Source organism: Myripristis murdjan, chromosome 13 (assembly GCF_902150065.1).
Source record: "Myripristis murdjan chromosome 13, fMyrMur1.1, whole genome shotgun sequence".
Classification (NCBI taxonomy): Eukaryota; Metazoa; Chordata; class Actinopteri; order Holocentriformes; family Holocentridae; genus Myripristis; species Myripristis murdjan.
The window spans coordinates 17,862,179-17,868,419 of record NC_043992.1 but is presented as its reverse complement, the minus strand read 5'-3'; the positions used below and the strand labels follow the sequence as shown (position 1 = coordinate 17,868,419).

At 42.2% G+C, this 6,241-nt stretch overlaps 1 protein-coding gene across 2 annotated transcripts in view; it reads left to right on the top strand.

Annotated features, from left to right (window-relative positions):
- The first annotated feature begins 245 nt into the window (after window positions 1-245).
- The window catches only part of gdpd5b (glycerophosphodiester phosphodiesterase domain containing 5b), a 71,858-nt gene continuing 65,862 nt past the window's right edge, over window positions 246-6,241 (top strand). For both annotated transcript variants that reach the window (XR_003929227.1, XM_030067112.1), the window contains exon 1: window positions 246-650. The gene's annotated coding sequence lies outside the window, so the exon portion shown is untranslated. The remainder of the gene's footprint in view (window positions 651-6,241) is intronic.

Below are 6,241 nucleotides of genomic sequence, written 5' to 3'. Positions count from 1 at the left end.
ATATTATCAGTTATAGTCAAATGAATAAATCACAGTATGATCGTTAAATTTATGATTATAAAGGGGTCGGGATGATGCAGCCGTGGTTACAAAGCGCCATAGCAACGAGGCGTCAACGCGTGGTTGATTTTGCTCCGACAGGACATGAACGCGGCAGGAGCGTCCCGTAGCTTGGTGACGCTCTCTCACTGTACAAGAGGGCAGGAGATAAAAACTCAACTCCTCCCACCAGTCAGTCCATTGAATTACTCTGCCCTGTGCTCACCGCTGCTCACAGAGACAAAGCAAGCAGCACCGGGAGGGCACAAACCCCGGAGTGACGCTACTTACACAACATATGACACAGGACTGTTAGAGCAGAGTCGCCGTTACTCCATACCGGTCCCGTCCTCAACCGACCCGCCGCGGAGCACAGCACAGGACCACCTCTTGTCGTTTGTTTTCGGGGTTAACTCAGGCTATCAGTCAACACTTGCCGACCACCCACCTTCCTACCTTTGACACGGACCGTCATTTGCCAGTGGGGGACTTTTCTTTTTTCGTCGGGGTCAGCGGTTCAGAGGAGGAAACGAAAATCCCTCAACTTCACCGGGGAACGGAAGCTAGCGTCAACTTTGACAGAAACAAACGTGGTCGTAGCCGTCAGACAGGTGAGCGCTTTGCTTTTGCTGATGTATCAACATCATGTTGGCTATTTAATATTCATGATAAAATTTGCGAGTTTCGTGTTAGACTTTTAGGAATTTATGTCGACTTTCGTAACTTTCTCCCCACAAAAAATAAACAAAAATAACCGTTAGCTGTATTGTACACGCTCGTGCTGCGTGCCTGTGGTATATTCAGTAGCACGCTATCAAACATTTTATTAATTTTATGTCTTGTGGCACCACTGTAACATATCCATCATGTTATTTTAATGACTGCACAGTTAAAATGCACATTGTTTCGTACTAACGTGTTATATGACTATTGTTGGCTCTTTTGGCATTTTTTCAGTGACAGAAGCTGAGTCCTTAGACCTTGCCCGTGTTGCCCTCAGTTCTGCCCCCATTTATTTCTATCAGCCGACCATTTCTTTTTACCCATCACAGGCTTTATAGGCTCAGTAATTGCCCCGTGCTTCTCAGATCTCACGTGTTCTCCGAAACACCCCTGGAAATGAATCTAGCGAGACAATGGACACGCCCATGATGTAGCATATGTCAGGGTTCTCTTATGGAGGAAAATGGGTTAATTCATATACTTGATTACCCCGTCTATATGCTAGATATAACTGCATCTCATGTCAAATTAAAATAAATGTGCGTAAAGCTACTTGTAGTTCTTGCCCAAAGCAAGTGAAGCTGGGCATGCAGACTCCCCCCACATGCAGGCTACATGCATTTGTGTTTACTCATGTGCAGCGTTCATGCCTTGGATTTGCATAATTCATTATGCCACTAGATTTTCTTTTGGTGGAGGGTTGTGGGTTAAAGTAGCACATTGTAAATTTCCATGGTAAGTTAAGATTTCAAGAATGTGTCAAAACAGAAATTGACCATGGACAGGGTACAACATGGGGCTGTATTGCCTTATAAGATCATTACATTTAAGGTATTTGACACTTAATCCACAGAGACTTATAATGGATGCAAGCCTGTGCATCTTGCCTTGAGCAAGAACAGTCTTGCTCAAGGACACTTTGGCCATTGAGAAGGCATTTTGGTGTCAGTCTCTCTAACTATGAAGTCTTTTTGGTGCTCCCTTCACACTTCAGGAGAGACACAGAAGAAATGTGAACCCATATTCACTGACTGCCCCCTCAGAGCATCAAAGCAGCTGTTTGATCACTGCTCTAGTGCACCTTTATGTCAGAGGCAATTCTGTACACCCCTTACTATGTAAAATGGTGCTTTTTTTTAAAGGGACTATGCAAGTGTTATCACTTGGCTACAACATCTGAAGATGGATTAAAAGTTTTTGGACCAGATTGTGTTGGATACTGCACTCAAAGTTTTTATAAAACTATTTTTTGGCTTGTATACTGCATGGTTACCAGGTCTCTTGAGGGCAGCTGGCACTGTGAGAATGCTTTCAGGTCATGGCATTGGGAGTCATATTGAATAGCACATGGGAGCATAAATGTTGCTTTCACTTTCAGACCACTCAGATTTCAGCGGAGGGGCTTTTTTTTTTTTTTTTTTTTTTTTTTTTTTTGAAAATTTTATGGAGGTGGACATTCTCAGATTGTAGAGAAATGGCAAATGCACACATTCCAACATTTTTTTGTAAATTTGTTGAGTTACAGGGGGACATGGGCAAAGTTTGACATTTAGGAATTTTAAAGTATTATTTTGGAATAGCTTGTTTTTAGTTGTAAAGCAGTTAAACCATAGCCCTTAGTTTAGAAATCTCACATTTGGACAGTTAAAGATATGTATGAGATATGATAGAATAGAACAGGGAGGAGTCCAGAGGAGTGCACCTGTGTCCACACACTTGTCCTCTAAATAGTTTCCTCTATTTCACACCACACCACACACCACACACACACACACACACACACACACACACACACACATACACACACATACACACACACACAGACACACACACACACACACACACACACACACACACACACACACACACACAAGCAGATGCAGTGTGGATACTTGACATCCAGAATGTGGATTCTGTGTAGGAGCTCTTAAACTATTTCTGCTTTATGCTTTATCCATGCCTGACCCATACTAGCATGCACAGTTAAACAGGGGATTGGTGCAATCAACCAAGTCATCCCACTGGTCAGAGTTTAGTTATGCTGCTGATAAGACAGAGTTACAATGCACATACTGTTGCTGAACACGTTGGCCATTTGAAACTACTATTGATTTTGTGTCCAAGGTGGTGTGTATTGCACTGCCATGCACCTCACCATATCATTTTAGCTAAGAATATCAAGCCTTATATAACTGCTCCTAAAGGGGTAAACAAAGTGATGAAGGAACACTCATACACCAGATAACACCCCAGATGTTTGTTGTCATTATGTGCCAAAGTAAACACACATGCACAAATCTGTAAGATCAGCACTCTCTTACCCAATAAGATCGTAAAGGTGCATGAGAAGCAAAGAAACACTTGACCTGGTACCACTGCCCTGAAACAATGAGGTCAACTTGTCCCTTCCTCCCTCCCCTCCTCCCTCTGGACCCATTTTCTGTGTCCTCCCTTGTTCGAGATGGTCGACCCCTGCAAATCTGCTTGTGATGAGTAACACAAGTCACGTTCTTTTGGGTCACACCTCTGGATCGATTAAAGAACACATAATGGGGGAGGGGGGGGGGGGGGGGGTCGTTGCATGCTGAAAATCCGAGATGATTTCAAGCATCTTATCTAATCAGAAAATGGACTTCAGGTACTGAATCTACCAATGGGAGACACGTTTGTGTTTTTCTGGTATATGACTCCTTTTTGTGAGTCATACAGTGCTATTATGTCATTCGTGTTCACACTCATGTTTTAGGTATTTGACTGAAACTCTTAATCACAGTGAAGAACGATTATAACAGTGATCTCCTTGCTAATATTGCATGCAGCTGATAGGGAGAAGGGCTGTTTGATCTGCAGAATGATCGTGTATGACAGGAGTGGGAGGTAAAGAAATGGGCCCTGAGGAGAAATGGCAGTAAAGGTCCTTTCAAACCTATCTCATCAGAGAAATTTCCATTGCTGGCTGTCATTAATTAATCCTTGCAGGAACATGAGAGGCATTGGCGTGTTGTCTTTGTCGGTTTGGAACCTGACCTCTTTTCAAAGCCGAGTGCCCAGGCAAAATGGGAGGTGCACACAGTTATTATGTCACCGCTGTGGTTCCCCTCTGAAAAAGCAACAATACCTCCTTGACTCGATAACAAGTCTGCTTGTTTTTGTTCTACTCTTGGTTCTGTTCCCAGCATGTGGGCTCCACAGCCATGGACTCCAGATATTCCCTTTTGTAGATCCCGTAAAGTGAGAATAATCCTTTCTACAGTCTTTAATGTAGGTGTGTCCTTATTCCACTTTGGGTGAGAAACATTTGAGGTTATTGTCTAATCCTCTTTGCTGGAGGTAAAAGGTGCTTTTTCAGGTTATTTCACAGTTTCAGCTTAATTAAGACATATAACTCACATTCATTTCTAATGAAAGATTTCAGCTGCTCTACTTTTTATGTCCTTGATCATGTCTATGCAAGAGGAAGAGAGAAAGCATATAAGTAGAAAGCTTTGACTTTTAGTGCTGGAGAAGCCAAGTTCAGTGTGACAGCACCTGCTTGTCTGGCCCTGCCTCCTGCCCACCAGGCACTTGCAGTAAAGGACACAACTTGTGTGATGTCAACACACACAGATGGTGGTGAAGAGCCCTCATCCAGATATACAGATGGCAACTTGATACAACCTACTACTTGTTCTGCCTTTTGCTTTTCCTCTCGGCCATGAAAAACAATCGGACTGCAGAGTGAACTAAGTCACCAGTGAGGTCCAGTCGCCTACACAGTACAACAATGGCTCCCACCGTGTCTCTGCATGCCACGGATGCCTTTGTCAGCTGTTTGCTTTCCAGGCCACAGTATCAGCAGCACCTATGATTAGGAACCAACCCCAGAATTACTTTCTCTCAACCCCACAAGGCAGGCAGACAGGCCAGGAGGGATTCAGACACTACCTCTCCACCCATTGTTTTTCATTTCTTGGAGCCTTACAGGAGACAGTGGGGAGCAAAGGAACAGAGAGGATTTAGGCAACACCCCACAGGTTGAATCAAAGGAAAATCAAGGTGCACAATCTGGAACTGGTCACTGCGGTGTGAAATATTATTTGCAGAGCTTTTCTATCAGTCAGTGTGGATCATAAGAGAGAAGAAGGGAGAGTCATTACATTGCGGCAGTCCAATAAATGCGCTGTGTAATTTTTTACTTAAAAAGAACAAAATACTCACATTTCATTTTTACTAAGGCACACATCAAACACCGCTTACCACATTTTGACACATTGCATAAGCAATTATACATTTTTTTCGATGTATGTCTGACCTAGAAGAGTGCACTGCAAGAGTGCAGATCTCTGCCATGCATATCTCCCCTTTTACTATAGCCTACCTGGCTCTTGGCTACCCTATATGCTATATACAACAACTCAGGAGAGACTCAGCAGCTAATTGTATTGTCAAACACTTTTCAAATTGCAAATTAAATTACTGTATGACTCATAATACAGTAAAGTAGCTCCTCAGCCATTTCTGGCTCTTTGCCTGAAGTCATATGGCTTTTGACAGAAACCGGTTTAAAAAAAAAAAAAAAAACACAAATTAAAATAGCAAAATAGGCAGTTGCTGAAAACACAGTGTACGTGTTGGATTTTTTTCACCCACGATTGGAGCAGACGTGGCCACAATAGGCCAAACAAATGAGCAAGCTTGACCATATATCAAATAAGAAAGTGAAGTAGCGACCCAGAAGTAAGACAGTGAATTTCAGTGAGGAACTGTTGTATACAGAGAAAGATGGGAGTGAGGTAGGCAATGAATGGAGGGAGAGCAGACGTACCCAAAATAATCATTTTGTAAGGTTTTGACTTGCATCAACCACAAGAGGTTCTTCATGGCACAGGCATGAGTGTGTACAAAAAATGTTACTCTGATAGGCCCAGTACTTTCCGAGATCAGCCATGGACAAACACACATGCACGTACAGGAGCAAAAATGAGAAAGTGAGCAAAAAATATTTGCTCATTGGGCATTTTTGGATTCAGCACTCCTGCAACTGAGAATCCCATTATTAAAGTGCAACATTTTCCTTTACACAGTATTTGCAGAAGGTTATTAGATTTATTAAAGGTTGATCTAACTTTAACTGAAATATTTTTCCAGGGATTTTGACATTTTCTTCCCATGGAAAGAAGCTGATCACGGGGGTAGTGGCTGTGTCAGTAGTGATATCTGCTGGATTTGGTAGATAAATACTGTAGGTTTACATGGTGTGTGATGTCAAAATGAAATGGAAGCTCGGTAACACCTTTACTAAAAATATAGAGAAAATACTGGTGAGCTTGGATGAGTGGTTTATTATGGACTGTTCCCTTTAAATACTTTCAGACTATTATTAATTGATTTTTGTTTTGTAGATTTATAAAATGGACCATTAGGTTTACCTAGAGTCGACAATGAACTAGGCTAATTTCCTAAAATAGTAAGTCTGCCTTCATTTTCTTTTTCATTCCCA